Below are 23,799 nucleotides of genomic sequence, written 5' to 3' on the forward strand. Positions count from 1 at the left end.
CAAAATTTAAGTGGACAGTACATTATAATTATATTATGTATATTATGTTGTGTAGTAGATCTCTAGAACTTGTTCATTTGTGTAACTGAAACTTCATATTCATTAAACAACAAATCCCACTTTCTCTCCTCTTAGCCTCAGTCATTTTACTTTCTGCTTTATAAAATTGACTATTTCAGCCACCTCATATGATTGGAGTCATATAATATTTGTCTTTTTGTGATTGGCTTATTTTTTTCATCAGGATATCTCTAGGTTCATCCATATTGTCAAAAATGACAGAGTATTCTTTTATTCAAGCTTAATAATATTCCACTGTATATAAATGAATATAACACGTTTTATTTATCTCTTCATCCATTGATGGACATTTAAGTTAATTTCCATGTCTTAGCTGTTGTGAATAATACTCCAGTGAACATGGAAGTGCAGATACCTCTTTGCAATTCTGATTTCAATTCTTTGGTATATGTATCTAGAAATAGGATTAATGTATCATATGGTAATTCTGTTTTTTATTTTAAAATATCCTCTGTACTGTTTACCATAGCGGCTACACCATTTTACCTTTCCACCAACACTATAAAATAATTCCAATTTCTCCATATTCTTACCAACACTTTTATGGATATATAACATTTTTATAATAGCCATCCTAACAGGTGTGAAATGATGTTTCATTGTGGCTTTGATTTACATTCCTTGATGTAATATACATATACAAAACCTTTTGATTTTCTTTGGAGAAAAGCCTATTCAAGTCCTTGGCTTATTTTTAATTAGATGATGATTTTACTATTGAATTGTATGAATTATACTTTGAGTATTAATCTCTTTTCAAATATATGTTTTGCAGATAATTTCTCCCATTTTCTAGATTGCCTTTTCACTCTGTTGGTTGTTTCTTTTGCTGTACAGAAGCTCTTTAGTTGCAATCCCATTTGTCTAATTTTCTCTTGTTGCTTATATGTTGGTGTTCTATCCAAGAAATCACTGCCATGACAATGTCATGAAGCTTTTCTACTACCATTTTCTTCTAGGTGTTTTACAGTTCTGGATCTCACTTTAACTTAATCCATATGAATTTATTTTTGTGAATGGTGTAGGATAGGAGTTCAGTTTCAGTCTTTTGCGTGTTGCTACCCACTTTTCCCAGCACCATTTATCGGAGAGATGATCTTTCCCCATTGTGTATTCTTGGCACCAGTGTTAAAGATCAGGTAATCATTATATGGGTGGGTTTATTTCTGGGCTCCGTTCTGCTCCATTGGTCTATATATCTGTTTTTCTTTTTTAAATGCCAGTACCATTCTGTTTTAATTACTATAGCTTTGTAAAATTAGGAAATGTGATATCTCAAGCTTTGTTCTTTCTCAAGATTGCTGCAAAAGCTTTCCACCCTCTTTTCCTTTGTTCCTAGCTGACCAGCATCAAGACAGTGCTGATTCTTTCAGTCCTCTATCTTAGATAAGATAGAAGCCATTCCCTTAGAAAGCCCACTGAAGGGCAGGGGACTGTGACCATTTACCCTCTATCCACGTGAGGAGGAAATTACAGCTCAGGGTGCTTTCTGTCCATACTGAGCTTTGTCACCTAGAGGGAGGGGCTCATGTGGGTAAAGTGAAATTGTTCTTGTCTGTTTCAGGGCAGTTTTTCTTGGTTTTATGCCAATTTAGTTACTGAAACTTCTTAACTGGACTCTGAACCTCTCATAAAGATATTTTAGTCCTTATATCATTGTTAAGTAGTGTTTCTGTGTAAGAATAAGGGATGAAACTTCCTATTCTATTATCTTGCTGATGTCACTCCCCCCAGAACTTCTACCATTGACTGTTCATTCTTCTTGAGGAGTCATTTTGGTGAATATTTTTGAGAAGCATTTCCATAAATACAAAATCATTGATGCACGGGTTTAAAAACATGACTGCTAATTTTTTGACACTTCTCTATGGAAATGGAGGATTAATATCTTCTTTCCTTGAAATTGGGCAAGTCTATCAGTGTTTGGAGTAATTAAATATACTGGAAATAAAACTAAAGCCAAAGTGATCATTTAGCTTCTCCCTTGGGTTCAAAAGAACATTTTCTGTTTAGCTCTGGGATACCATGTCAGAAGCCTCACCATCCTGAGGTTAGAATATTATGAGAAGCTGAGGTTTCTTCAGAGGCCTTACATAGACATTTTGATAAACAATTCAAATACACCTTTAGTCATCGCAGTCTAGGTGCCAGTCTTGTGAGTGAACCTCACAGATGATTCCAATCCCCCATCATTCAAGCAAACCCCAGCAGTTTAAGTCTTTCCAGCAAAGTTCCCAAACATTGTGAAGCAGACACAAGGCTTTCTTGCCATGTCCTATCTGAGTTTCTTACCAACTTTTGTAGCAGATTATAACAGCAATTGATAACTGGAAAGGTATATAACTGAAAAGTTTAAAGTGTTAACTGTTGCTAAGATAATAACATAATATTTTAAAAATATTTTTATATTTTCAGAGGGGATCCCTGGGTGGCTCAGCGGTTTGGTGCCCGCCTTCGGCCCAGGGTGTGATCCTGGAGTCCCCAGGATTGAGTCCCACGTTGGGCTCCCTGCATGGAGCCTGCTTCTCCCTCTGCCTGTTCTCTGCCTCTCTCTATGTCTCTCATGAATAAATAAATAAAAATTAAAAAATAAAAATATATTTTCAGAACTGGGAGCAGAAAGATGGCTTAGAGTAATTTAGTTTGAGCTATTTAAAATTTAATATGCCTGTCAATCACCTGACGATCTTGTAAAAATACAACTTTTGATTTAGTAATTCAGTGGTGAGAAAGAAATAATACCTTTCTAACAAATTTCTACGTAATGCTGATGCTGCTGGTCCAAGGCCCAGCTTCTGAATTGCTACTCTACTTTCCTCATTTTTAATTTGAGAAAATTTGAGATTTAAAGTGATTAAATAGCTGCCTAAAATTGGCAACAAATGGTGGTAAGCCAGGTTGTATTCCTTAGCAAAGCCTGTGGTTGTGGATTATCAAGAGAGAATTATAAATGGAGAAGAGCATTCTTTGGGATAACTCATATCAGTCACTATGTTAAGTACTTTTATATAAGTTATCTCCCTTATATCAACTATATCAGTCACTATGTTAAGTACTTTTATGTAGGTTATCTCACTTTTTTTTTCTCTATAGTACTTTAAAACAGATGATTTTATGCTCAAATTAGAGAAGAGAAAGTTAAAGTCTAGAGAGTTCAAATGATCTATTGGAGCAGGTTGATGAAGCAAGGCTTGAATCCAGAGCTTTGGGCATTAAGGCTTTGATTGTAACTATGGCATAAAGTTTTCATGGGCACTGGAGAATGGGTGGTCATGCTAAAAATGAAATGAAAAACGGAAAAGAAGCATCTCATAGACAACAGTGGGATGAAGGAAAATAAAATTTCATGTTTTATAACTCTACCAGAAACTACATCTATTCATACTACTTAGGATTGATCAAAGCACTATCAAAGCATAGTTTTTTTTTGTTTTAATCTAGCTATAAATGCTAATATTTATTTATCTAACCATTTATTCATTCAATTAATATTTATTGAATAAGAATACCTTTCACATTCAGTTCCATGTAGATGGATGTAAACATGAACAAGAAATCAAAGTTTCCTTCATGATAGTCTTTTTTTTTTTTTTTTTGGTTTTTTTTTTAATTTATTTTTTGTTGGTGTTCAATTTACTAACATACAGAATAACCCCCAGTGCCCGTCACCCATTCACTCCCACCCCCCGCCCTCCTCCCCTTCCACCACCCCTAGTTCGTTTCCCAGAGTTAGCAGTCTTTACGTTCTGTCTCCCTTTCTGATATTTCCCACACATTTCTTCCCCCTTCCCTTATATTCCCTTTCACTATTATTTATATTCCCCAAATGAATGAGAACATATAATGTTTGTCCTTCTCCGACTGGCTTACTTCACTCAGCATAATACCCTCCAGTTCCATCCACGTTGAAGCAAATGGTGGGTATTTGTCATTTCTAATAGCTGAGTAATATTCCATTGTATACATAAACCACATCTTCTTTATCCATATATTCTAGGTAATTGCCATACATTGCCTATCCTAATATTCATCACACACAATTGCAATGAATTTTAAGACTATCATGAAGGACTCCTTAATTTCTCCTTCATGATAGTCTTAAAATTCATTGCAATTGTGTGTGATGAATATTAGGATAGGCAATGTATGGCAATTACCTAGAATATACGGATATATGCTAACTGATCTCACATGGTTGATACAATACAAGAAGTAGTACAGATAAAAGTGTTTCATATATAGAAAACCTCAATACATGTTATTTTTCAATTATACCTCCTTCTACTGCTGCCTCCAACGAGTCAAATTTCACTTACCTAATTTAGAATAAACTCTAATGTCTTCTCTCAGTGAATTATTGAAAGTAATATGACATGAAAATGTGGTTAAAATAGTATAATTAGACTCTTTTAAAAAGAAAATACTTAACTTTTAAAATTTCAGTATTTAAAACCACCATTGGGAAAGCTAAGTAGTCTCATTATTTTTACTGTAGGGAGAACAGGGACAAATATTCATGTACTCTTTTTTTACCTGCTAAAGTATAATATTCTGCTAATATTTTATCTGCTAAAGTATAATATTCAAAAACTGAAAAACACGATTCTCATATAAATATATAATGAGTATGTGTCAAAGAGTTTATTCAACTAATTAGTGAGGAAACCAGTCAGATATTAAAATTGGTTTAGAGAGCATTTGAAATGCTAAGTTTTTATTAGACAATTAATAAAAAATGTTAGTATAAAATTGCTAGATTAGATACAAAACTAGTTAATTGTTCTACATTGGAGAGAATTTTCTTTTTAAAACCAGATCATTAGATTTATTTCCTCTCTGAATGATAATCTCATAAAAATCTGAGTAATAAGAATTTCACCAGATCTGGATACTTAAATGAATTATCTTTTTTTAAATGAATTATCTTAATATTATTTTCCATTATGTTTATAAACATTTCTAAAAGCTATTTTTTGATTGCAAAAAGGGGCAGGTTTCATTCTGTATGGCCTGATTGTCTACATAGATGCAGCAAGATATAGACCTCCTTGAGTTTGTATTATAAATCTAGACCCATATAAATCAATTGAGGAACCAATGAGCCAGAAAATTAACCACTGTCTAGAAAATCTAATATAGTATTGTTTATTTGTGTATTGGTTTCATTTTGAGATGCCTCGAATTTGCTAAAGTTTCTGGTCTGCAAGAAGTGGTCTTCCTAACATCCAAGAGGTCAAGTCTTACTTAGCAAGCCAGATATCCTGAAAGTTTAGCAGACATTGGCCTTATGTGGAAAACCAATTCTTGAACATGATTAAACCAGAAACAGAAACAAAAATACAAAATCATTAGAGAAGAAAAAAATAAAAGAGGAACGGACTCAGAAAGTTAAAGTTCTACTGCCACTTGGGATTTATCCTTGGATAAGAAAATATGTGTCAGGACTTAAGCAGACCATGAGGCATACTTTTTAAGCAACACTGTTTAAATGATTGTCAGATTACTCCCCTTGGGTGTGTTAACAAGACAAACTATTGAAGTGTAATCTCCCAAAAGTTAAGAACATAACTCCTAAAAATATGTGATGTGTATGTATTAAAATTTTATTCAAGTCATTAATAGGAGATTCATTAAGATTTTCAAAGACCATTAAAGATATGAGCTATTTACATGTAGTTTAATAAAGGAATTTTTGGATAAATTTCTGGGTTAAGTACAAAACTGGCTAATCTCCAACTGGATATTTAGTTTAACCACTGGTGTTACCATTTTTACTACGTTATATGCATCTTGACTGGAAAAAATATGTTGGTTATTATGTAATTTCACAGTCTCTATAATTATTAATAAATAGCCTTAATAGATCTTTTTTTTTTTTCTGAAAATCCAGTGAAGTTGAATTTTACTTCTTTTTCCTGAAGACTCATAAAATTCAATACATCCATATTTTTGGAAAAGCATACAGTGGATAATCACTCCTAAAACTTTCTAGGACAGATTTCCTCCCAGCTTACCATCGCAGTATATTTATCTTTATCTCATTCCACTTTTTGCTTGATTTTGGCCACAACTGAAATCCATTGTCAGTGAAGAACCCCTTTTTTGAGACTGTCTTGAAAATTGGTGGGGCAAAAATCAGATTTCACCAGAAGACTTAAAGTTTTCTTAAATTATTTGTTTAAGAACAAACCATATAATAAAATTTGCATTCATTTTTTAAAGATGTATCAAGTATCTATTTTCCTTTTTAAAAAGAAGGGTATTGGGGTGGGTGCCTGGATGGCTCAGTCAGTTAAGCATCTGACTCTTGATTTTGGCTCATGTCTTCATTTCAGGGTTGTGAGATCTAGCCCTGAGTCAGGCTCAGCACTGGGCATGGAGCCTGCTTAAGATTTTCTATCTCCGTCTCCCTGTGCTGCTCTGTCCCTCCCTAAAAACAAATACATGAATAAATACATAAAAATAAGGATATATTTTTAGGTACATAATCATTTCTATACTAAGCCTATTAAGAAGCTTCTGAGGAACTTCTGAGAGTTTTTGTGACTTTGTGGATGTTTATGAGTCTGAATGCCTATAAACTACATAAAACATTCTGAAATTTTTAGATAGCATCTCTGAAATATCCCATACTGGGCATTTCATCTATGGCTTCTTGGGATATTATAGTGGTCATTTAACCCTCAGCATACCAGGAAAAATATAAGTGAATGAATATTGTCACACATTCTTTTGAGAAAATCGAATGGTCCTTGGCCATGATGAAGTTCTTCCCATTGAATGTCTAACTGGAAGTAAATAGCACATTTTCTTTTTGTCCTTAGTTATTCACTGTAAGTTTTACAGATTTTGTTTTTGTCCTTAGATTATATGATTTTGATTTACAGCATTATATGATCAATTTTACTATTATGATTAATGTCAACAGCTGTTTTTAATAATTTTGCATTCATTTTGATTCATATAATAATTATAAAATGTCTTCTTTCAGTTTTTTTTCTCTTTGCTATTAGAAGGATAAATTAAGGCAGTTTCTTTTTGGGGCACCTGGGTGGCTTAGTTGGTTAAGTGTCTGTCTTCAGCTCAGATCATGATGTCAGGGTCCTGGGGTTGAGTCTTTCATTGGGCTGCCAGCTCAGGGGGGGAGCCTGCTTCTCCCTCTCCTGCTCCCCCTGCTTGCACTCTCGGGGCTCATTCTCCATTAAAAAAAAAAAAAAGAAGATTTTTTTTTCTAGGGTTGGGTAGGGGCAGAGGGAGAGGTAGATAAGCAGACTAGACTCGCTGCTGAGTGGGAAGACCAACACAGGACAGGGCACAGTCTCAGAATCCTGAGATCATGACCTGAGCCAAAATCAAGAGTCAGATGCTTAACTGGCTGAGCTATTCAGGCATCCCTACAGGATAAATTGAAACATTCTGAATTCTCGACTTACACAGTGAAATCTAAAGGCAGAATACATTCTTGGAAAGCGATGTAATAATTTTGGCAATACACTAAGAAAGCTGAAAGATGGTCAGTTTCTTATTGTACCATCTTTCTAGGTGATTCCATCATTCTCTTTCATTTTCTTTTTGTTTTAGACTTATTTTAGCATAGTTGGGAATAATAAATGAGCAATGATTAAGTAATTCTTAAGAAAATTAAATAATATTTCAGTGTATGAGAAATACAGTTGGCCCTTGGACAGCAGGGAGTTTGGTAGTGCTGACCCCCTGTGCAACCAAAAATGTGTGTGTAACTTTTGACTCTCAAAACCTTGGCTTCTAAACCAAACCAAACCAAACCAAACAAAATAAACAAAACACTTGGCAGCTAATAGTCTACTGTTAACTAGAAGCCTTATTGATAACGTAATTAATTAACATGTTTTGTATGTTATATTTATTATATACTATATTCTTCTTTATATATACTATATTCTTAAAGCAAGCTAAAAAGAAAATATTAAAATAATGAGGAAGAAAAAAATGCATTTATAGTACTATACTATATTTATTAAAAAAATAATCTGAGTATAAATGGACCTGCCCAGTGCAAAGCCATGGGTAAACTATATAAGGTCACTAAGATCCAATGTATATGTGTTAGATTTATAAAAAGATGCAGTGAGTGTATATTTTAATTGTGAGATAGGATGAGTTTTATTCAATTAAAAAATAATAAATTTCTCTTGTTCTTTAGAGGACAGCTAAGAAAAAAATAAAATGTCACAAAAGATCAGCTCTTATGAAGAGTTAGAACTTTTCAAACAAGAAACTCAAAAACTAAAATTGGGTCCAGTGGACCCTGATGGCCTACCACATGGAGTGAAACTACCATTGCATAGGTAATAGGGTATCAGTCAGAATTAGTTGCATAGTTATGTTAGAAGACAAGAAGCTAACAATCCATATGGTTATAAATCAATGGGAAACAATTTCTTCTACTGGTCACATATAAATAAAATCCCAGTTGTTGTGAATATGATCACACAAAAAAGCAAAAGTATTCTTATATGCCCCTAAACTATGTCTAACCAACATTCTTCATGATAAAACTGAAAGTATCATGAGATGAATTTAAGTTGCTAATTTCATGATAAGATAATCATTAGGTTGAACAAATACATACAATTTTACTTGTATAACTTTTGAAGCACTGTAGGTAACATTTTTTACTTCTCATTAATCAAATATAATAGAAAAATATGATTAACCATTTTCTGGTATTCTTTGTATCATCAGACTTCCTAAAAATATATTCATTGACATAATCTGATAGGGTATAGTATATAAGGATGAATTAACAAAGTAATCATGTAAAAAAAGGTTTTAAAATAAATCTTAATATTTTCTTCAAAAATAGACTTTTTGAATGCATGTAATGTTATGGAATGGCAATCCATTCAAGTATTGTTTATCATATTATGCATCATACTTATTATATTAAATCATAATCATTTGCTTTTTCCTGTATATCCAGTCACGTCTTTTTTGATGATGATGATGATGATGATGATGATGATAGAGAGGGAGGGACAGAGGGAGAGAAAGAACCTTAACCAGAATCCTCACCCAGCCTGGAGCCCAAGGTAGGGCTCATCAGGACTGTGAAACCATGACCTGAGTCAAAATCAAGAGTTGGATGCTTAACTGAGCCACCTAGACACCCCAAAATATCCAGTCACACTTTGAGCTTTATAAAATCAACTAGTATATCTTGATCTTAAAGCCTGGCACTGAGAGTCATAGTATAGGAGAGACTTAAATACATTTATAATGTTGCAAATAGGATTTCTGAAAATTTACTTAATTTATTCATTCCAAAAATATTTGTCAAGTCCCTGCTGTGGTTTGGGCACTCTTCCAGATCTAAACTCTTAAGAAGTCAATAAATTTTTCTTAGATGAATGGGCATGTAAAATAAAATTTACCTATTGTTTTAATAGGTTAGCTTCTTAGAATGTCAACTTCTCTTTACCTAGGAAAGAATGATAACCCTTGTTTAGATGTGATTACATTCTAGATAAGTGGATGTTAGATAAATATCTCAGTTTGAAGGCCATTTTACTTTATAACCCAAGATTTTTAGAGGAGAATGTTCTATTTTATTAGTCGGGAAATATATTTTTCCTATGTTTTAGTAAGCTATTTACTTGCTACAGTTACTTTAAATAATTTTTCTACAAGATCTGTTTATTCAGGCATTTAGGCATAAATAATGCCATAGAAAATTAATAGTTTTGGCTACATCAACATATACTTTATGTATATTATCATACCTTTTATTATTTTTTATTGAATTTTATTAAGAGCTTATTTGTTCTTTCTACACAGGGATTTACACTTTCACTGTGTAATCTAATGTCTATGGAATCATCTTAAAGATTCAAATTCTGCCAAAGATATACGACTGGAGTCCCCGGAGGTCATTCTGCGCTTAGGCCAATAAAAATAATTATTTTAGGTGTGCTGTCATATCTCTTTAATGATACCTTAAAATGGATATTCTTTAAGATGCTATTTCAATTCAGTAGTATCTTAATGGTATTTCACTTTTCCACCTAAAAGTTGTCTTCTAGGATTATTTACTATATGATTAGGACTAAAATTACAGAATTGTAAGAAAGAAATATTTACTAAAGAGGGCTATATGACTGTGTCTCAAAGAGATACTAGGATTCTAGATGTGTATGTGCATAAAGAGGATAATCTTCCAAAATACTGTTCTTAAAAAATATTTTGCCACGCATATTTGAAGAATTCACATTTTTTTATATTTCTCAAGTAATACTAGGACTGCATGTGCTTATTTTTTTATATTTTTAATATTAATGGTAGAGGAGGGAGGGACATATAAATCCTTAACTGAAATCTAAAGCCTCATCTCTGATTTAAAACACATTACTGTTTACAGACAGTATTTCAGAATGTCAACATGAATGGAAGTGTCAAATTGATGCTTAATACTAATTTGTTTATTTATGCTTGACTGCACTTAGATGGTAAAAAAGGTAGGTATCAAAAATAAAGATTATTTTGAGACACTGAAGTAGGTTTCCCTTTGGTTTCAATGCCATAAATCCCATTAGTGTTAATTGGATATTTACATGTGCATTGAGAGAATAATATACCTCATTATTCTTGAGTAGCAGCTACTGACTTTTAAAGGCCATTTAGAATGTGTGACAGGAAACAAATAAAAGCATTCCACTTTCTGAAAGTTATTGTTGTATAGCAGAACATGAAACAAAAGGCTTCACAAACATTGCACTGCAATAGTTTTAATTTTATAATTTCAACAACAAAACTTTTAAAATTCTCTTTTGTAACTTAGCTAGCTAGTGAATATGTAAAGTATGTCCTCAGCTGGCTTTGTGGTATGTGACCTTGGCTCTGAAGAGCATGTGCTATTTACTTTGCTGTTGTTTTAGGTATTTGAAGCATTAGAAATCTATGAAAGAAAATGATGCCTCTAGTGTTCAAATAAGATTTCATGTTGTTTGAAAAAAAAAAAAAAAGATTTCATGTTGTTTGAAAGGAAAGGTTAGCATTCCCCCTACAAGTATAGAAGAGACCCTTAGACCTGACAGTATGTAGTTAAGGCATTGCCACCTACTTCATGGTATCTAACCATCATTTTTATAGGTGATGGGGTTAAGGAGTACATGTGTGATGTGCACAGAGTGATATATAGAAGTGTTGAGTCACTATATTGTACACCTGAAACTAATGTATTACACTGTATGTTAACTAACTGGAATTTAACTTAAAAACGTAAAAAAAAACAAACAAAAAAACAAAAACAAACAAAAACAAAAACAATTAAGAATTCTTGAAAGAAAAAAAAAAAAAGAATTCTTGAAAGATTACCTTGATGGGATGAGCAGTGGGTGTTATTCTGTATGTTGGCAAATTGAACACCAATAAAAAATAAATTTATTATTACAAAATAAAAAAAATAAAAAACTATTTTAAATAGATAACACAATCAAAAAAAAAGAAAGATTACCTTGACATATAAATAAAAAATATGTATTGGCCACTTATATGACAGTCACTATTTTAAGCAGATTTCAAGTGTGAACTTATTAACACTAATCCTGTGAGATCAGAATTATTATCTCTTATCTTATAGGTGACATAATAGAGTTATCAAAAGGTGAATTAACTTACCTAAAAGTTATACACATAGTAAGTGGTAGAGTTGGAATTTGAACCCAGGTCACATGGCTCAACAAATGGAGCTCGATGCAGTTATAATGATTCAAATGAGTTGGCTTTGTCCTAAAATATGAACACACTAGTCAGCAAATTAAAACCTTCTAGCTAATCCAACTAATTTTTTAGAAGTCATTTAGATAAATTATCATTATGCATAGTTCATAGGATTATTTCATCAATCACCTTATAGTTTTGCAAAATATTTTTTCCAACCTCACACTATAATCTCCCTGAAAAGATTTTCCATTGACATTTTCAGAGCTCTTATAAGAGCTAACATATACAGAATGCTTTTCTAAGACAGATGCTATTCTAAGCATTTATTTTTATATATTAAATCCAACAACAACCTTTGAAATAGATATAGTTACTCTCCTCCTTTTATAGATGATGAAACTGAGGCAGAGAAGGGCAAGTAATGTTCAAATGTGAAAAGAATTTGAACACAAGCAGCCTATTTCCAGAAAGAAAACATTATTATGCTTGAAGAAAACTGGATGTTGGATTCACTGAGCCTGGATTTACATCCAACATCATAGTGCCGTTGAGAGAGAGAGAGGGAGAGCACTGTCTATAGATAAGCCAAAAAGATTCAAGCCAACAAAAAGTTGGTCTGCTTTTAATTATCATCATGCACAGGCTATTAAAAAAAAATCTTAGGGATAAAATACTCCTCTCCACTGAGGTGGGATGACCCCACCACCTCTACGTTTCTTTCATAACTGTTAACAGGACCAACCCTTACTAGATATTTGAGCCTGAACTAATAACATGAAAATAGGGCTAGAAATAAGTGGTGCACAGGATTGTTGTAAATGAGAAAACACAAGTTTTCTCAACTTAAGTTTTACAACTTAAATAAGTTGTAATATAGTCACTCCAAAATAATAGGAGTCATTTAATTTGAGGCAAAAATTCTATAACATTTGGCTTCTGAAAAAGTTCCAGTACTTGGCCAGCTGTATCTCCTTCACATTAACTCATTGCCTACACTCAGGGAGCCAAAACAAAAGTTCATACAAAGTCTGTTGAAAAGGTGGGTGGTGCAGACTCTCATTTTACATCTGTCATACATAGGCTTTAGAACATGACCTATAATTTTCAAACCCCAAAATACTGATTGTAGAATTTTGTGGGGTTTTTTTAATGTTTTGTGACTCAATTAATTTAAAAATAGAATGAGAAGAAAATATTGAGACCTTAATACCATGTAATAGATATAACACACCCCTCAAGCTCATTATCTATTTGTTTATTAAGCAAATAGTATTGGAGGCCATGTGTCACGCATGCATGCACTAGGTTTTGGGATTATTTATTTGCTTTTTTTTTTTAAGATTTTATTTATTTATTAGAGACTGGGAGAGAGAGAGAGGCAGAGACACGGGCAGAGGGAGAAGCAGGCTCCATGCAGGGAGCCCGACACAGGACTCGATTCCGGGGCTCCCGGATCACGCCCTGGGCTGAAGGCGGCGCTAAACCGCTAAGCCGCTAAGCCACCAGGGCTGCCCTATCTACTTGCTTTCTATGACTGTTGTAACAAATTATAACATATTTAGTGACTAAAAACAGCAAAATTATTATCTATACTTTTGTAGTTTAGAAGTCTAACATGTTATCACTGTTTTAAAGCCAAGTTGTTGGTCAAGCAGCATTCCTTTTCTGAGACTCTAAAAGGAAAACCCATTTTCTTGTGATTTCCACCTCCTAAAAGCTAATCCTATTCCTTGGCTGATAGCTACCTTGCATCTTCAAACTAGCAATGTTCGGTTTAGTCTTTCTACCATTGAATCGTTTTTTTAAGATTTTATTTATCAATTCATGAGAAACAGCAGAGAGAGAGGCAGAGACACAGGCAGAGAGAGAAGCAGGCTCCATGCAGGGAGCCTGACGTGGGACTCATCCTGGGACTCCAAGATCACGCCCTGGGCTGAGGCGGAGCTAAACTGCTGAGCCACCCAGGTGTCCCCCATTGAATCATTTTGACAATGATTCTCCCACTCGCTTCTTTCACTTTTTAGGACATTTGTGATTACATGACTTCCACTCCTTGTTAATCTAGAACAATTTCCCTATTTTAAGGTGAGCTGATTGCAAGCATAATTCTCTTTGCAATTTTAATTCCCCTTTACCATGTAACATACTAGCAGGTTCCAGGGATTAGAACATGGACATCTTTTGAACCATTACTCTGCCTACTGCATCATCTCTGTTCACACATTACTTAAAGCTTGTAGAAGAGAGATGCTGATTACCTGAGTAGGCAAATAAATACATATTTCAGAAACTATAATGCAAGCTATGAATATTTTATGGTGTTATGAGTGTTTAAATCATGGAGAGCTGATGTAGATCGGGGAATTTTTCCTTAGTTGGTTATGTTTGTCTTGACATTTAGAGGAAAAGTGTAGTTCAATTAGTGAAGGAATCAAGGGAGAATTTTCTGAAAGAACCACATGCAAGGGTTTAGAAGTAGGGGGAAGTAAGAGACTTGGAGGAATAAAATAAAAGCCAGTGTGCCTGGAGCAAAATAAGTCTTATAATTCAACTTTAACTAATGATCTGTAATATTCTACTGACTGAAATGTTAAGAATAAAACAAGGAAGAAAATTTGGGTTCTTCATTTTCTTCTAACCCCAGGAATGACTCCTGCCCTTCTTAAATTATGTCTTTGGCTCTAGGTATTATAAAAGAATTTGCTCAAATGTGTACAGTGTGCACTGTCGTTTTGTTTTCAGTTCTCTGAGATATTTAAAATGTTTTAAAGCATATGCTGCAAGTAAAATCCTCAGTGGTTCTGTAGAATTTAAGAGTGTTTCAAGTCATTTGTCTCTTACTATGCTTATAATTGCTTAGTGATTTTATCATTTGAGTGTATATATATTAATATAATAATTCTACCCATATCAGTGTTAAAGATTTGGTCTTTTTTTTAACAATCAAAAGAAATAAGAGGAAACACTACATATTAAGAGTATTTCATTATCTAAGCTCTTTCCAAAGAGGGTGAGAATTGGGGGTAAGATTACTATTTTGATAGTTTCGATTCATTCCTTCTTTTATCCACTCAGAAAGTATCTCCCAATCACTGACTTTATCTAAGCACTGTGATAAGTATAGTGTTCTAGTAGTGGATATAATGGATATAGTTCCCTTTACAATGTACAGAAATCTGTTCTATTGTCTGTTACTTCAGTGAATAGATTAAATAATTCTATCAGTCTGGTCTGATGAAAAAAATATTATAGAACATAAATGACAGTATCAGTACAGCCAGATGTGCATGGAATATAAAAAACAACAATAGATACATGTTATCAATTTATTCTGGAAGGCAGCTGGAAAGGGACCCAAATTCCTAAAATTAAGTTCCTAGCCCCTAGCATGTGGTAGCACTTCTTACAGGTTCTAGATTACCATGTAATTTAATACATTAAAAAATTTGCCTATCACCTGTCTTTCATTTAGAATAACAGCTTTAGGGATCCCTGGGTGGCGCAGCGGTTTGGCGCCTGCCTTTGACCCGGGACGCGATCCTGGAGAACCGGGATCGAATCCCACGTCGGGCTCCCGGTGCATGGAGCCTGCTTCTCCCTCTGCCTGTGTCTCTGCCCCTCTCTCTCTCTCTCTCTGTGTGACTATCATAAATAAGTAAATAATAAAAAAAAAAAATGTTAGAATAACAGCTTTAAAAAAAAATAGAATAACAGCTTTTTAGAGGCAAGTACCATAAATTATTTGTCCTTTTCTCTAAAAAATATTGCGATATATGGAATATAGTACATATTGAGTATCTTTAAATCAAACTGAAATCAAATATCATTTAGAGGAATTAAATCATATTGATGGGCAATTGATTTATGAAAACCTGTGCCATTTCCTTGCTACTTCAGCATATAAACCTTAAGAAATAATACATTCATAATTTTAGCATAGTATATAATGGTTTAAGATATTTAAAATTATGCTTCAGTAATCCAAGTGCAAGTAGAGTAAATATGATCCCATGCTATTTCAGCAATAAAAATAGATCTGCTCAGATAAGTTCAGAATAGAGCTTTTTTAAAAAATCATAAATCTCATAGCTCAAAGACACAGCTCTCTTATGTTGTGTTAATTTCTATGAACCATGCCATTCATGAATCTATAGCTGAATGAGCTATCTTGTTTCACCATGTGATTCTCATGAATTAGGTTATTACTGATGATATGGGTTGAAATATTTTTTATAAAAATTATAACAAAATTTCTAATTTTCAAATGATTTTAAAACAGTACAATTTAACATTCTTTTCAGAGATAAGGCTGCTTTGGGACGCCTGGGTGGCTAAGTGTTGAGCCTTAGGCTCAGGGCATGAACCTGAGGTCCTCGGATTGAGTCCTCCAGCATTGGGCTCCCTGGAGAGAGCCTGTTTCTTCCTCTGCTTATGTCTCTGCCTCTCTGTGTGTCTCTCATGAGTAAATAAATACAATCTTAAAAAAAGAAAAAAAAAAAAAGGTAAGGCTGCTTTATTCCGGTAAACCTGAAAAATAAAATTGATTACAATGAAGAGAATATAAAGGCTTCTACAAGGCGGTGTATGTTTGATAAAATATATTAGGTGTATTAACCTTCCAATAAATGAGAATAAGATGAATATTTTTATTTTTGTGCTAAAGTTTGGCTTATAAGAGGAAAGAAAAATAAAATTATACTTACAGGTAATTTAGTAATCGTATATATTCACGGTGTTAGTTGCAAATGTCACTGCCATAACACAATTAAAGGAATTTAGAGGTCTGATACACCTATTTCTGAATTTCACTCATTGGTTGAGTAACTCTACTAAATTAACACAAGTTCTTTGATTCTCAGATTCTGTATCAGAAAGGTGGGATAGTACAACAGAATTGTTATGGAAATCAAATGAGATTATATATGTGAAGTGATCAATAGAGAATTCTTACTATTTGGTAGTTGATATGCTTATAATTAAGTAGTTGTTATCTGACCATACATTCTTGCTAATATATTTCTATTACTGTATTATCTCCTTAATAGTAGATGTTAAGAAAGCCAAACTAATGAAGAGGGATAGAAAAAGTAATGTAGGGTAGATTTCTAACCTTGATATTTTTAAAGCTTTGGCTGTGACATGATATTGACCTCAAGTCATGTGTTCAGAGCTTTTCTGGGTTTGATGTTTCCTGACCTTCTCTGACATTCTTCTGACCCTCCCAGCAGTTTTTCTCCAGCACTCTTCAACATTTCCTCAGCTTCCTGGCTGTGCTTCAACACTCTTGGAAATTTTCCCAGATGATTCATGAAAAAGCATGTAGAGTAAGAACCTCAGGGTCACAGACTTAGAGGAGGGGATTCTGAAGGGCAAAATAGGACTATCCAATACAAAATTTGTTCATGATAACAGAGAAGTTTTAACTAAAAGAAAATATTACTGTATGGAATAGAATAAATATGAGGATTTTATAGAGTCAAATAAATCATCTAAAGATAAGAAAATTGAAAAAAAAATAAAGATAAGAAAACTGAAACCTGAGTAGGAGTGATTTTTGCAGTGGAGTTTCTATTTTAACTGATTTTTTTCAGGTTGCATAGTTCATATAAGATCTCTCTCATACACCTGTATGAAGAAAAGTTGATAGGTCCAAAACAAACAGAATCTTTGTACTTTCCATTGGAATTTGATAAAATAGCTATAACATGAATAAGGCCCAAAGATCATAGTTTTAAATTCAAGCTTTACTATAGGAATATATTTATCATAGTAAATGTTAATAGAGATAATTTTCAAAATAAGTATTTTAAAACAAAACTTTTCATGGGAAGCAGTGTGGCTAGTAAGATAAAAGAGCTTTAAAATGGACTGAAATGGTAACTCACTGTGATTAGGCAATAACTGTAAGTACATAACACTTGTGTGTCTCAGCTACTACTAATGGCCCTCTTTTTGGTGGTACCGTTTATGTTGGACAGTATGTCTTTCCCTTCATGATTTGGAAAGCTATCATGATTCTTGTTTGAAAGCCAGATATACTAAAAAAAATTCAGAAGTAGAAATTCAGAAGTAGAAAATAATAATACATTTTAAAACTCAATAAAGTTTAGTCAAACTAACATACTTGGGGAACCTCAGCTCCTGTTTTCTTTCCCTTAACTTAAAACCTATCCACTGACTGCGGATATCCTCTTGCTTCAAGTTGCAAGCCCCCTGGAATCTGAAGGCTACTATGCCAGCATTTATTTACCCAAAGGCATGGGCAACACTGCAGAAACTGACAAGATCAGTTTGTAAGGCCTAGTTTTATTGAGAGTTCACATAGTTACGGACCTCTGATGTATTGGCACCAGAGAGCCTGCCCCGTGTTCCCAAGTCCTATTTCTGATGAGGCAGAATGACACTCCTACCTTATTAGTCCAGAAACATTCTTTTTCTCTTTTTCCTCCCTCTCCATTACTTAATTCTCTGGACTTAGCTTTTGTGAAAATTTGGAAGAGTCCATGATTCCTTATTATCAAGCCACTCTGATTTTCCAGCCTTCAAAACAAACAACCACGTTAGTAAAAGATTTGCAAATGACTTAGCTATTGAAAAGCAGTTAGCTATAATAGAAAGTGGAAGCATGCATATATCTCAGAGGCCTTTTAAGGTTAATCATTTGATCTCTGAGGAATTGTTTTTCCTTTCTTTGTCCTTGCAAGATATCATCCTGACCCTAAATTCACCCATTTAACAAATACTGTATTTACTGAGCTGCTTTTATAAGCAAGATACTATGTTAAGTGAAGGATATACCATGGTGATCAAAAAACTTGGTTGTTATTTTCATGAAAATCACTGAGTAGTGGGAAGGATAGACAGCAAAGAAATATACATATAATTATCATTTATAAGATAAAAGAACAAAAAGATATAATGATTCCACATCAAAACAAGCACTAATACTCTGTCCTCTGAAAGCTAGAAACCTGGGCTGCTAGGAACTCATATATAAAAACCCTGAATCAAATTAACAATTACAATGGATAAGGCAAGAAGGAATACATGAGTTAGACTTCATTCCTCTTGTCAGGAACTGATAGTTTCTGACTAAGAGGATAAAAAGCCAGCTTTATGGAGAAGATATATTTAGAATGAAACTTTAGGATAAGGGTGATAAAGAAATATGGTAAAGAGCATTGGCTACCAGGCAGAGAGAGTAAACTCCACATCTAACTCTTATTTTATGCCCCTTTGATTCCAGAACTAATCTGGTTTGTTTACATTTTCCATTATCCCTGGTGCTTTGTGGTGACTACTCCCTCCCCACCTAAAATGTGCCTGGGTAGGAGATAAAAAGAGCAATACCCATTCTTCTATCATTATTTAGTTGAGAGAGATTTTTTTTAACCCCCAAAGAAATTCTTGACAATTTAAGAAAATATTAGAAATAACCCAAAACTTGGAGACTAATGAAGTTGGAAAAAATAATGATACATTTTAAAACTCAATAAAGTTTTGTCAAACTAATATACTTGGGGAACCCCAGCTCCTGTTTACTTTCCCTTAACTTAAAACCTATCTGAGGGACTTTTATTCAGACTTTAACCATTTTCCCCTAACTCTTCCTTTTAGTTCTAATTTTTCAAATGATAGTTGGTACATAGGTGGCAATTTATTATTATTATTATTAAATATGTATGCATATTGTATATACTTTATCCATATTTATCTGATAAAGGTATGTATGCATTCTGTAAGATTTGCATGTCTGATGAAATAATACTTTTCTTATTAAAATGAAAATAAAGTTTGAGAAAGAAAAGGAGATTGGTAGTTAAATGACTTATTCAAGAAGACTTGAGTTCTGCATTCTTATAGCGTGTTCTTAGCAGAATTCTATTATATCTCAGGAATAGTCTTATCACAATTGGAAAGTTAGCCACTAAAACTTAATTGTCACTATCAAACTGGAAAGACTTTCAGCAAGTTGTCAAAAATTAGAATTTATAGCCTTTAGATGCTCTCTATTTTCATTACCAAAATATCCCTGCAGAAGACATTGTATTAATAATAAATACTGGTATATATAAATGTTCATTGGTGTGTATGCATGTGTGCCTACCTTGTCCCTTATATTGAAAGGTATCTTGTCTTAAAACAAAAATGCACATGCAATACTACTATAACTAATAAATCATGTATGAAAAATGTGAAAGATGGCATTATATATCAGTCAGTGCTTCTTTGTATAATTAGATATATTTTCTTCAGTTTCTGAAGACCATCTATGACATTTTTGTTTTAAAAGTTCATTCATAATGTAAATGAATAATGCATTTTCCCATGATGGACACCCTGAACACTAATGTCATGTCACTGATGATGGGGCTGTCACAAATGCGAGAAGAGAAATGATAACTAGAGGAGTTATTTTTTAACCCACCAAATGTTGAGATAAAAAAATCTCTATGCATTAACATTGGACAAACACTCTGCCCACTTCTATAATTTATAGGGATCAACTTTCTAGAAAGCTGTGGATGCCTCCCATCTGTTGATTTACTCTCTAGGAAGGAGGAAATTTCAGTTTTGCTATTACTTTTTTGTTTAAGAATAGAAGGAGGAATTTATCCTAAGAGACTACTAGGAGCAAGTAAAGCTCTATAACGTGTAACCCACTGGGGAATTTCTTAATACAAAGTGCCATTTTAGAATTAAATAACTGTTTTAATAAGAAATTTTTTTTTTTGCGTGTGTGTGTTGGGGGGGGTATTTTTTTACAGAAAGAGAAGAGGGAGGGGAAATGGGAGAGAAAGAGAATCTTAAGTAAGCTTCAGGCTCAGCATGGAGCCCAAGGCAGGACTCTATCCCATGATCTTGTGATCACGACCTGAGCCAAAGGCAGATGCTCAACCTCTGAGCCACCCAGGCATCCCAAGAGTTGGATTCTTAACCAACTGAGCCACCCATGCACCCCATGAAGACACATTTTTAAATCCAAGTTTAAAATAAATAAATAAATAAATCCAAGTTTATTTGACAATTCTGGGCAAAGTCAAATATTTTAAAATATGTATTTGGAAGACATAAGGATATGCTGAATAATGCATTTTATTTAATAACTCCTTATTTATATCCTCCCATTCGATTCTGACAATCTTGCTATACCATGTATGCATTTGTAGTATTATTAACCTGGTTATAGTAAAGTAAATCATAGGATAATGAGAAATAAATCACAAGTTTTCTAACTTTATTTTGGTTTTATCATGATAGTTAAAACCTTTTCTCTGAAATATTTAAATAATGGAAATACAAAGTATGCATTATTTTAAAATGGTTCAGCAGTATCTTAAATTATCTAGTTATAATTATCATACTTTCCCTGTATTTTAAGTTTCCATTTGGCAATCTTTATACTATAGAGATCACCTTATATAGCACAAAATGTATACCTAACATACATATATATGTTAAATAAATGCATAAGTATTAATGGAATTTGTTTTAGTTTAATTGTTTTACTACTATTTTATCAGTTCTTTTTTTCCCATCAAAAAATAGAGCTCCCTGTAGCCTTTCTGGCCTCAAGAGTATATAAACATATCTCTTTAATCCAGGTCATCAAACTTCCTTTCATCTGGCTAAATTGTAGGGAATAGTTTTAATCCATCACAAAGTAATCAAAGTAAACTTCCAGGGATGGGTAGAACAAAGTGTGGAGTCCTATATTTGAATATAGTATAGTATGATACATGAAATTTTAATGGCTGAGTTTCTGATTGGTATGGGAGTGTCTTAAATGTAATAAAATGCTGCTATGTACACTCACTGCCATAAAAATATATAGCACAAGCCTTCTTGAAGAAATCACTTGTGAATGCATTTTTTGCCCCAAAATATTCATTGTTCTAAATTTAATACCACACACAATACAACCAATTTGTATGATGAGTTCTTTAGAAAAGGTAGATATTGAAGACATTGTAAATCCTTTTCACTTGTGAGACCATGGAAAAATGAATTCCTACTCATTTTACCACCCAACCATGTATTCCTTATCTGTGTTTTTCCCATTCTTGCTACTAATCTTTCCCAAGGCCCATATACAAATAGGTACACACTTACAGAAGAAAGGAATCAAAAGAACGTGTATATACATCCTTTGGAACTGAAAGCACATCTGGAACAATGCTCCTCAGCTTTTAAGAGCTCTTTATGTGTATTCTTGATGAAGTATGGAATGAGATAATAAAAATAGTGATAATTTAATTTTTTTTCATAGTTTTTGAAGAACATTTGTGGCTTATCATAATTTGATCATAGGCAAGAGTATGAGCCCATTAAAAATACAGATACTCTGTCGGAAAGTTTATGAGTTGGAATTACAACTTTCTACTTACTGATCTTGAGCAGGTTGTTTCTTAATTGTAGTGTTTTAACTAATAAAAATGAGATGTGAGAAAGGGATAATATATTCATTATAGATGTATCCATTATCTATTGATACAATAATATTGGGTAACAAACTACCCAAAAACTTGGTAACTTAACACAATAATCTTTTGTTATTACTTCGGAGTCTGTTTGCTCATCTGGATGGTGCTGCTGATCTGGACTGAGATTGGCTCATAGTGTCTGCATTCACTAGTATATCTGTAGCCAAATGTGTAGGTCATTTGGACACTGGCTGGTCTAGGACACCTTCACCTGGAATTCTTTGTCTCTGTATCACATGATTTTCCAACCTGGATTAGCCTTTCTTCTTCTTTCCTTTTATAATCCTCTGAGTGAATAAAAGTACTCAAAGGCCTGGGCTTGAATCTAGCATACTATTATATCTGTGATTTCTGTTGGCAAGAACAAATCACCAGGTTCATCGGGATTCAAGGAGTGGGGCACAGATGTTATCCTGTAAAGAATGAGCAGAGAGTCCCATTAGGAGAGAGAAGTGGAGAATTAGGGTCATTTTTGCAATAAATCTACTGTTATATGTTTTTTTGTACATTTTAAGTAAAATAATGTATAATATACATAGTTTGTTGCAATGCTGCAGTCTCCCAATCACTATCCTTTACTTTATAGGAGAGGAGACCGATATAGAGAGTATAATGGGCTTATTGAGGTGACCTAATAATAAAAATCCAGTTTGGCTCCAGAACCTAGACCTCCTGCTTTCTAGGTACCTGCAGAGCAGTTCGTTCTTATAGAGTTCTGTAAATGATATTTTGAAATAAAGCAGGTGGAACTTGATTATTCCATAGTTTTGCCTGTAGTATTCCTTACAGTTAACACTATGTATTGGTGATAATTTTGTTCATTCTAATCTTGTGTAATTTAAGGAGCAAATTTTTATTTTATTACTAACTTTTAGCGCCACCCAATCTGTTGTTATTAGCAAGGTGATCTTTAACTTGAAAGAGAGTCCAGGGAATACTCTTTCAATTTTTGTATGCTTCTGGCTGGAAAATAAAAAAACACATCAAACATATTTAAGAAGGTGTCAATTTAAATCCTGATAGAAATATAAGTGATAATTCATTTTTATTTAGGTTTATACTATTTTCAATTCTTAGATTTCACTTTTTATTTGCTGTATAATTTTAAAGGAGTCAGAAAGAAACATCTCAAATGATTAATGGTATTGGCAAATCTCTAATTGTCATTTGGAGGAACCACTGGTCAATACTATGCTAGATTCTGCTTTTAACCTTGATAAATCTTCCACTTGCACCAGATAAAAATGAAGCAACCCATGCCAGGGCTAGTATCAATTATATAATAGCCAAGGAAAACAATGCTATTCCTCAATCATTTTATCGTATAAAATATAATTTTATTTGTACCATGATGTTATGCACAATTACAATTATTTCATAATTGTTAGTTCATAATTTTAGTTCTAATGATAAAGATACATGTTATTTAAGTGTATCTTGTATAAAGTTTTTAACGTATTTGTAATTCATTTTGGCATATTTTATTTATTGTATTCTAAAGTTACTTTGTACTTTACATATCGTCTTACTTTCA

At 33.2% G+C, this 23,799-nt stretch overlaps 1 pseudogene; it reads left to right on the plus strand.

Moving 5' to 3' along the window:
* Nucleotides 1-11,087: 11,087 nt before the first annotated feature.
* Nucleotides 11,088-11,205, plus strand: LOC112678972 (U6atac minor spliceosomal RNA; annotated as a pseudogene).
* The last annotated feature ends 12,594 nt before the right edge of the window (nt 11,206-23,799 follow it).

This window comes from Canis lupus, chromosome 22 (genome assembly GCF_003254725.2).
Source record: "Canis lupus dingo isolate Sandy chromosome 22, ASM325472v2, whole genome shotgun sequence".
NCBI classification, from domain to species: Eukaryota; Metazoa; Chordata; class Mammalia; order Carnivora; family Canidae; genus Canis; species Canis lupus.